The sequence below is a fragment of the Odontesthes bonariensis genome, chromosome 17 (genome assembly GCF_027942865.1).
Source record: "Odontesthes bonariensis isolate fOdoBon6 chromosome 17, fOdoBon6.hap1, whole genome shotgun sequence".
Lineage (NCBI taxonomy): Eukaryota > Metazoa > Chordata > Actinopteri > Atheriniformes > Atherinopsidae > Odontesthes > Odontesthes bonariensis.
In genome coordinates this window covers 7,930,176-7,940,723 of record NC_134522.1, presented here as the reverse complement: position 1 = coordinate 7,940,723, position 10,548 = coordinate 7,930,176, and positions in this window count along the sequence as shown.

Genomic DNA, 10,548 nt, shown 5'->3' with positions numbered 1-10,548 from the left:
TTGCTGTCCAAATAAAGGCGTTTAACAAAATAAATCATGAAATCAGGCAGGTAGATTTCCTTGTAAGAGGAGTCCCGCTTCCTGCAAAGAGTAATTTTTTTTCAATCTTTATTTCACCAGTACATGGTGCACAATGATGCCGACTGCACTCGAGGTGCTGGAAAAAAAAAAAAAAAAAAAAAAAGCTTTTGCAACAGTTTAGAACATGGACTCAGTGGGAACATTTAGGGCAACTGATAGAAGTCCGTTACTGCCTATAGAACTGTTAACGTGCACATCTGGAAAGGCTCCAATGCTGAAAGGTAAACTGGTTTTAAAGCAGCTCACGCTGCCACCATGATGTCTTCAGGGTCAGCCTTGTGTATTTCAATAAGACCGTTACACCACATACTGCGATTAGTCCAACAGCATGGTTTCATGGCAGGCTAGACCTTTCACCAGCTGGAAACATCTGGAGCATCATGAAATCCAATGCACAACAAAGAGAAGCTGCGCAGCCGGACTGCTGTATCAGATACAACATTTCCTCCCAAAAGTTCCCAGACGTTTGCAGACTGACGGGATGCTGCACACGTTCCCATGAGACTAAATTGCTCCGACTCCAACTGTCCGGCCAAAATCAGACTTAAAATGCTCGTAAATATGTTTGTCCAATTGAAATAGTTTGAAGCACTAACACACCCAGAATATGCCGTTGGGGTTTGAGTCACTCCTGCATGCATTCGCTCAACAAGACTGTGATGGGCCCACCTGTGCCACACAGCCTCCAAACAGCATTGTTTTGTCAAACAGGGGGTCTCAGTGTGTTTTAATACAGGAAATTCCCTGGAAAGCTGCTGTCGTTCACATATTCTTCTGTTTCTTCTGTCAGACGGCAAAAAGTGTCAAACTGGCTGAAATTGAGCTCCTTAAGGCTACGTGTCAGTTCACATTTCCAGACTGTTACGTTCGCTCTGCTCTAATAAAATCCTGATTTTTGTAACCACAACATCACCGTATATAGTCATATAAAGCGTATTTAATTTAATTTCATCAAACAAAATCACCACTGGAGTAACTTAAAGACAACATCTGTGCGGTGAATTCAGCTCATGTACGATGATCTCCTCCAAACAAAGTAGGGAGTTGGAGGAGGTCTTTGAATGATTCTCACAGTCTGCAGCATTGGACATCCTTTGAATGATAACTCACTTGTACTCCTGTGCATGTATTCTCCGACATTGACAGTGTTCTTGTATGTTCTATTGGGACTAAATTATCGGTTCATTGGTACGTCGTCTTTCTCTCTGCACCCACCAACCATGACAAAGATGTTGTGTAAAATGAATGAACATCGATTGTCTTATTGCGGCACCTGTCAGGTGATGGGAAATGTTTGGTCCATAGGAGAAGAATGAAAAATGTGGGTTTGTTAGGTTAAAATGCTGACAAATTAAAAAGCACGAGGACAAACGGGACAGAACTTCTCCACAGAGGATGACCTTGTGGTGGGTTTCCGGTTTGCCACAGTTAGTACCTGCCAAATGTTGTCCAACACAGTCTGTGGTGATCAAGGCTCGCTGATGAGGAGCAAACACTGACCTGTGTGGTCTGTCCCCCAGTGAGCTCCTGTGGCTCAGCTTTCTCTGACCCGTCCATCGAATCTAAATCATCTAAATCAGCCGCGACCGACACTGAGGCAACAGAAGCGGACAGGAGGGAGTAACCTGGACAGATAAATCATGATTCCGTCCTTGTCGTGTGGATGGAAGGGTGACCGTGCAACAAATGCTCAGAGATGAGGTGGCAGGAGGAAGACGCCAGCTGAGGGGGTGAGATGCTCTGCGGTGACAGAAATATTAATCAGAAGGCCCATTGATCTGGCCAAGTGAGCCTGCCATTTTCAATGATTCAGGTGATTATTTCACGAGGACACTGCACAAATAAAATAAAACTAAATAACCGAAATGCATGAATGCACGATCACTTGTTTGTTTTTTCTATTTAAACTAAAGCACTGACGAAAGAACTTCACAAGTTCAACAATTTAGTGCCTCATTTATCATAATCATGGAATCGCTGAATAATGTAATATGTTCCAAAGCACAATGATTAAAGCCTTCACCTGCGCTGCTCCCCAAATGGATGCCGCGGATTCTCAGAGTCCTGCTGGGAAACATTTGGATGGCTGTTATTTCACAATGACCCACTTACCTAAACATTGTTAGAGACCATCATCCCCAGATGGCAGTGGCCTCAGCAGCACAATACATCTTGCCATTCTGCGGAAATAGCTCAAGAATGGTTTGAAGAACATGATAAAAAAGGGGGTTTAAGCACCTTCTTCCTTGTCCCTGATGCCCCTGGATTCCTAAGAGGCCTCGTGGAGTCCATACCGAGACGAGTGAGAGCTGTTGGTATGAGAAGGACTTCTACAATCTTAGGCAGGGTTTTATTTTTATGTTTTAGTCAGGGTATATTGTCATATTAACACACCCTTAACAGGAACAACTTAGAAACAGTTCCAGCAGATCTGTAAGTAGGAGATAAGTGGATACACATTGTTTTATGAGGTTTTTGCAGTTTTTCTCGTCAAACCAACCTAATCCAGAAATGTTGTCGGAATCAGATTGTGACCCTCAAGATAAACCTGTCGCCCTCTAAGGCTGTTTGAAGCTTCCACTGTGAGGAGCTGAGTACCCAGGGGTGGCTGTTTCCTGCCCTCAGGGGGCAGTAACGGGGCCTTTTCACTGAACCGCAAAGAGCAGATGAAGAAAGTTTGCTCAAAAAAGAATCACTTCTAATAACTTTCCTGGTATGCATCTACAGCCAGACCACAGCTGAAATACCTGAGCAAAGATCAGCAATCACGCTTTTCCCTTCAGGATGAGCCGGCACGCTGTGAGAAAGACATCTGGCTCTGCACACCACACTGTGGCAAAGAGGAGGCCACGCTCAACAACTTCCATCATCACAAAGGTGAGGTTCATTCTTCACCTTTAATGTTCTCCGGCTGTATTTGGGGTGGGTGCTTTAGAAAGAATAAGGCCTACAGCATGAAGACAAACTCGCTGGTTTGGCTTGATGGACTTCAATAGAGCAGAGCTCAGTATTATCCTGAAGCTCCTCACTTCAAAGCAGTTGAAGAAACAGGCAAAAAAGGCTCATTTGTCACTGTGTAATGTTTCCAAAACTGACTGCAAATAGAAAACATTGCTCTGCTTTGAGTATAAACAATTTGATTTAATATGCTATACTGAAACACAAGATGGGGTGACAACTCGCTTCGAGCACTGTCATGGAGGCAGTTTTCACACCAACAGTGTGACCTTCTTTACAGCACAGATGGAATGCAGCATATTCAGCTGCTGCAGCTGAGCATTGAGCATTTTGTGCACACATGTGCTTCTTCTGTGCTTCTCCTGTGATACCGAACATCCGTTAAAAGGGCTTGATATAAGAAAGGGCTGACGTAACAACACTTCCATGAAGAAGTTTTAAATGTTTCTAATTGGACAAATGGTATAGGTTAATAAATGCAAATTTAATTCAAAACAAATGTTTGTTGTGCTTCGTTTTAATGTTCTTACTGCTCCCGTATTTCAAATCTATTCCCACCGTCTGCCATCTTATTAGTGCTCGAATGCAGTATCCGAGTTGCATTTGGAAAATGGAGTGTATTTATGGTGTCTGAAAGTGGAAGGTGCTCTGGTGCTGCAGCGGCACTTTGTGCTTTAGGTGGTGGAGCCTGGCGGGACGCCTCAACTGTCTCATCTCAGTCGCTTTGAACACAGGACAATCCATCATGTTTCCACCTGGTGTTCTTTGTTCTTCTCTGCAGGAAGCTGAGCTACATACCGAACATGGCATGTCATAAACACAGATTCTGGGGAAAGTGAAGCTGACTTCATGTCATGTTGAATTCTGGGTCATTGTGTGTTTTATGTGCTTGGTGCATAGATTCCACCTGCACAGAGGCTGTCCTCGGGACCCTACACACAAACGCAAAGCATCTTGTTTTTAGGCGCAAACTGTCAATCCATTTTCGACTTGACGGAACCGAACGGCTGAACACTGCAGATTAAAGATGACACTTTTACAAAGGTGGTTGGATTCTGCTGGGCATCAGCTCCTGAAGTGTTTGTCACTTGCAAATTCCTGTAAACTCTGCTACAACACAGTTGAAAAACATAGTAAACTGAGGTTGTGCATCAGTGTGAGGAATCCAGTCTTATACTGCCATTGTTTATCTCTTCCATTATATTTGACAACTTCTTTTTTATGTAAAAGAAAGCAAAAGGTGCTCACTACTGTTGGAAGTAACAGAAGGTGCACATCATAAGACATGGTGTCACGTACCTCTACATGTTCTTTAAAGCCTTTGATTAAGCAACGTACCTTTGTGCCAGCAGGTTGTTAGTATCCGAACCCACCGTCATATTTTATTGGCTTTGGTCCTTTCAGCTGCCTTTCAGACTATCAACCCTCCTGTTGTTCTCGGGTCAAAATGACCCGCCACTGTGTTAAAAATCCTCAAAAAATCCACTTAATGCTATTTTTGTAAGTTGAAATTTTATGACTTTTCCTCGATTGGCCTCAACACCAGAAAAAGTGAAATATTGCTTTTATTCACATTTCCATGTAAGCTGTACAAAAACATGTACAAAGGTGGTCTTCGGGTCAAAATGACCCGTGAGGCAAATAGAGTTGAAATCAAGTTCACAGAGTTATTTACAAACCACAGAATGTTACAATGTTTTAGTTGTGTCTCAGATCAATCAGTAGCAGAAGTAAACAAGGCAAATCAGGGGGTGTTCTCGCAGACTGCAGAAGACCACCTGTTTATTTCCAGAGGTTATAAAGGTGCTGCAGATAACAGGACCCCGAATTCTGTCTGTGCTGAAGCCATGAGTGTGCGTTATAACATTGAAGAGGCTGTAGAGCTGATTTTCTCAGATGTCCAGCAAGACAACTCTGATTCAGAAGAGGAAGTGGAGGATGTATCCGAAGAAGAAGATGGGGAGGAATACAACCCAGAGCATGATGAATCATCTTCTTCTTCAGAAGAAAACCCTGAAGCTGAAAGAGAGACTTTCCTTTCAAAAAATGGCAAAATAACATGGTCTTCAGCAGCATATGACCAACATGGCAGGCATGCAGAACAAAACGTCATAAAGATGACTCCAGGACCCACAAGGTATGCCGTTTCTCATGCCCATGACATTGTCTCTACATTCTACCTGTTTATCACACCAGCAATAGAAAAAATAATCCTGGAGATGACAAATCTGGAGGGTTTTGTAAGCCAGCAAAATATGTGATGCCAAATCAAGCTATGCTTGAAAAATGCAAGTCTATACTGGGAAGCCGACCAGTGGACGCCCAGAGAAGAACCAGGGGATGTGAGTTGTGCTTGATGTGACAGAGGAACTGAGGGGTCACAATGTGACATGTGACAATTTCTTCACCTCTTATGAACTCGGACAGCAGCTCCTGAAGAGGAAGATCACCATGGTTGGTACAGTTCCAAAGAACAAGCCTGAGCTCCCACCTGCACTGCTTGCGTCAAAGGAGAGAGAGGTCTTCTCCTCAAAGTTTGCCTTCATGCCCACCACCACTCTAGTTTCCTACCTCCCAAAGAAAAACAAGAATGTAGTTCTTCTGAGGACACTGCACACAGACGGTGACATTAGCAATCGTGAGGACAGGAAGCCAATCATCATCCTAGACTACAACCGCAACAAAGGAGGTGTGGGCAACCTAGATAAGGTTATTGGAACATACAGCTGCAGAAGAATGACTGCCGGCTGGCCTCTGATCATCTTCCACAACATCATTGATGTTTCCTCCCGCAATGCCTTTGTGATTTGGAGAGAGATCAACCCAACCTGTCTCGTAAGCAGAACAAGAGGAGGGTGTTCCTGGAGCACCTAGGAAAGGCACTTGTAACTCCACTCATTGAAAGATGGAAGCATGTCCCCCGCACAGAAGCCTCAGCAGCAGTTGTTGTGAAAGCTATTCAGAGTGCAGGAGCTCCTGATCAAGCTATAGAAATTCAAGTGAAAAGGGAAAACTCAGGTATTCACACATTTTGTGGTGAATGAGAATATGCAAGATGAAATTTGGTGTTTAAAATTCAATTAAGCTGCTTATATTGGGGGTTTAGTGAAGACGGGTCATTTTGACCCGGAGGACACGGGGTGTATACAGAAAATGAGGACAACAGGAGGGTTAAAGTAGAATTTGAAGTGACAGCACCCTCTAGTGAGCTTGGCTGGTTGTGACCTGAGAATGGCAGAAGGTCGAGTGTTGATGGGAAGAGGTTGGGACGGAGGAACGGGTCAAAAAAACATTGGACTCAAAGATTGAGCTTCTTTTCTTTCTTTTTTTTTTTTTTTTTTGTCCGAACTCAAACCACCGCCGTGCCATAACCTTAACGTTTCAATCATGGGGATAGACTACAGTTCATCTGTTCCACATCTCCTGCTGCTGAATGCGCAAACCACCTACTCGGTCAGATTGTGTGGGTGGTTCCACTCCAACCAACTATCTTTGAGTTGAGCTCGGAGGACTTACTGGAGGTTGTTGGAGTTGCATCAGACAAAAGGACAGCAGGCACAAATCCTGTGCAAATTTCTTTTTAATAGAACAACCGCTCTTACGACATATTAGTGAAACCGCCCTGGGTTAAAGTTGCAGCAGTTACTGGTGTGGTCCAGTAATTTCCTTTATTCCTGTCCGCTATTCACACTTTTAATTTCCTCTCAAAGGTTTTCAGTTGTAACTGTTGGAATTTTTGTTTGAAGAGTTAGAAAGACAAACATTGGATTATGTCTCCTTTTTATAGGACTACTTAGTTATCATGTTGTCGGATACAAACCAACCAATAGCGAGGGAAAAACAAAAAGATTCATAATTCAAAATTAGATTCATTTAAAAAGCTGCACAGAGCTCATACTTTTTGTCCTGTCATATTCCATTTAATAAATATATATATAATGAATTTAATTTAGAAGGCGCCTTTCTGGACACTCAAGGTCATCGTACATAAAGTAGATAAAAACACATCAATATCACAAGTAGTAAAAAAACAAAAACATTTAGTTCCACTTCTTCTGTGGAAGTAAAGAGTGCAAGTCAATGTGACCAATAGAGCCAGAATGGAGAAATACATCAGGCTTAAATAAAGCTGATTTAATTCTGTAAGATTAATCTTAATCATTGTTTGCTTTCTCAAGCTCATAAGAGTCCACCTATAAATTCTTCACTGACCCTGTTCCAGCTGTGCAAAAGGCAATCCTTTCATCTCGGTGCAAATCACCGTTGGAATCGTTCGGTGTCAGATTTACTGGCCAGTTGCTGCACTGTCTTTGTCCTTTGCCCTCAGGGTCTCTCGAAGATATGGGAAAGCTGTCCAGTCTGTTCATTAAAGCTCTCAGGAGAGTTGTCTTCTGGTCATGCAATTGACACTACTTCATAAGGGTGTGATAATCCGGGGAGGAGGTGTTGGCTCATTAACGGAGATTGTGGTCGAACTGCAGTTAGATGAGTTCAGCTGAGGGGAGAGAAGAGAAAACTCTGTCCTCTTCTAAATGATTAGTGATGGCTGGTTACCTGGAGCCTTCGGCATTGGTGGTTAACCATTCATGAACTGAATGTCATTGTTCCACTGAAGCTTTAATTGTGTGAATGAGCACCAGGTTTTCTGCACATTCAATAATGCATTTATGAGTGTGCATTAATAATGAATGGGATGCATAATTCATAATTTACAGCTACATTAGTTCAAACTTTTTAACTGTGCAGCAACACTTTCAAGCGATGAAAAACTAAGGAAAGAACAAAATTGGCCGCCTGCGTTTCGTTGGCATTTACTCTCACTGGCGCAGGCAGAAGAAAAGTGCACAAACAAACACAGTTTAGCCAGGATTATGCTTGAAGGATTAGAAACTGGGATGGCAACACGGCGCCAAACTCGTTCATTGCTGTGCTCGAGGCTCCGAAATGGAAAATAACACCACAGGAAAATCACTCAAAGTTATCGCACAGGAAGAACTTTATTCACACGCAAAAAGTCAGACACTGTCTGGAGCTGTTGTAGTAAATGAGAGGGATGGTCGCCGAGCCGATGTGGAGATGAGTGATGAAGGACTCTGCTGACACGGACTTAATACACATACACTCGGTGGCCTTCATCAGTGATGCGTTTGGAGCATATATGTACTTAGCGACCTTAGAGATGGTCCTTTTCAATTGTTTCTCTTGAGTATCAGACACCTCACTGTTTAACCTTTTTAGTGGTATTTAATGTCTTTATAATGTTTGCTCTAATTGTACTTTCTTAGGTTTTGATGGGCTATATAGATGCCAGTAGAAGGGGGTTAGCTATTGCCACGTTAATACCTGACTTTGCATACAGCATGCATCACTGGGGCACTTGACAGTGGTAAAAAGGAGTATTAACCAGCTGTCTGACACGCTAACAGCAGAAGATTTAGACAAACACTGGAACGTATCTGAGTAACCCCGTTTTTAAAATAAAATTTTTAAAAAAAGACATTGAGGTCCTGTGTAAATCAGTCTGTAAACGATATGATGTCTATCCTGAAAATGGCACACAGCTCTGAACTCTTTTAGAGCCCCAAATTCAGAAAAAGTTATGATGGCAACAAACCGAATCAAGTTAATGAGACAATTGGACGGTGACGATTGTTGGCAGGAAGTCGTAGTAACTGAACATAACTCGGCTTCTGTGCCTACATGCGTGGCCTGTAGCATGCTGAGGCTGAACACACAACCAGAGGCGACGGAAAAGGATGTAAACGGCTTGTAATAGTGGGTACTCCCACTTTATGAAACCTAGTAATACCTTCTCTAACAGACCCTATAAAACAACTGATATATCGCGACTTGTCCTGTTTCCTGAGGCATCCCTTTAAGAGGAGAGGGAACACTCAGATGTACTGTGTAGGTGCAACGCTAAGAAATAACACCAAGAAACATGGCTCTGTCGAAGTCCCTAAAGAGATATTTCGGCAGGTTACATGTGCAGCAAATGTCTTTTTGGCTGTTAATCACTCCTTCAAAGTTGTGCCAAAATCACAGATGAGAATCCGTGTAGAAACTCTAGATATTGTACACCCTTCATCCACCTCAAAACATTTTTTCTCTAATAGTGATGCTACACCCAGATGTAAATGAGAAAACTGTTTTCTTGCCATTTCTGTTTGGCTGAGCTGAGCTGTGTGAGGACCTTGCTGTACTTCTTTCTGTTTAATTTTCTCTAGCTCGACAACAGCCAAAGTGGTGTCTTCGGTTCAAGGTTCTTATCTCTCCCCACCTGTGCCGTGAGTGAATGTGCGGCTATTTTCAATTTGACTTGGATTTTTTTTTGGCAGCACAATGTGCAAAACAAAAAAAAAAAAAAAAGACTTCGGAGTCGGAGTCCAAGAGGTTCTGCAGACTGGAGGGAAAAGCCTAAACCTTTGACACTGAGAACTTAATGAAAGGAAGACTCCCCTTTATGAAACTTTCAGTTTCTGCCAGTGCTCGTACAATTTTCTCATTTTTCCTGAACATCGTGTTGCGTTGCTGTTTATTTCTTTGGAAACAGAATGATCTGCATTTATTCTGAGTAGATCTAGTTTTGCCAAAGGCAAAGATAAACCACAAGGGATTTAAATGATTCAAAGAGATGTGTTTTATATGTTAAACTAAGCAGCGCACGGATTTAAAGGATATTTGGTAAAACAGGAAAATAAGTACTATTAATAGGAACTAGCTCATGCCATTGGAGAACTTTTCTATTCAATCATAAAAAGTGTAAACCCATACCTTCATCTTCAAGCAGCCATAATATTTGCTTTCCTCAGCATCTACAATGGAGGCATGGAAATATTATCTTCATGCTTCCGTTTCATGTGTAAGTGTATGTAATAAGGTGATTCGCCAGTCTCCAGTGGCGATCGAAGCCCCACAATACCGTGGCGCATCTGTCAGAAAACCCCTGGATGCGGTCCTGCCGGAGTTCCCCCATGAATTTCTATAAGCCCCAGTGAGCCACATCCCATTTCAGCTGAGTAAACCACAGGAGATGACGGGGGCAGAGGGCACTGTAGATGTGCTTCAACTGCCAATGGGGAATGTCAGCCCCTCTCACAAACCAGGAATAACAAATAGCCTCTTGCGTGTCTTGACAAGTGGCTGCAGCCGACTTGCATCAGCCGCAGTCCACAGAGAATTATGCGCGGCGTGAAAGAAAGCCATCTACCTGAGAAATGTATCTCATGTTGTGCTTGAGGATATTTTGACAGCGTCTTTAATATTTCATCACAAGTATCGGGGTAATTCAGTCAGCGGCGAAATCAAAAGTCATAAATAAGAGAGACTTGACATTATTGAGTTTCAGTTTGACATCTGAACATCCACTTATCATTTATGTCAGTGTGGTGGCCAGAGGGAGTAATTTAGTTTATTCAGTGTCCATATATTTCATTTTTGTAGGAACATACAGATTTACAGGCCAGTGTTAAGAAACCCCTCATTTCTTCATATATTTCCAGGAAAAAA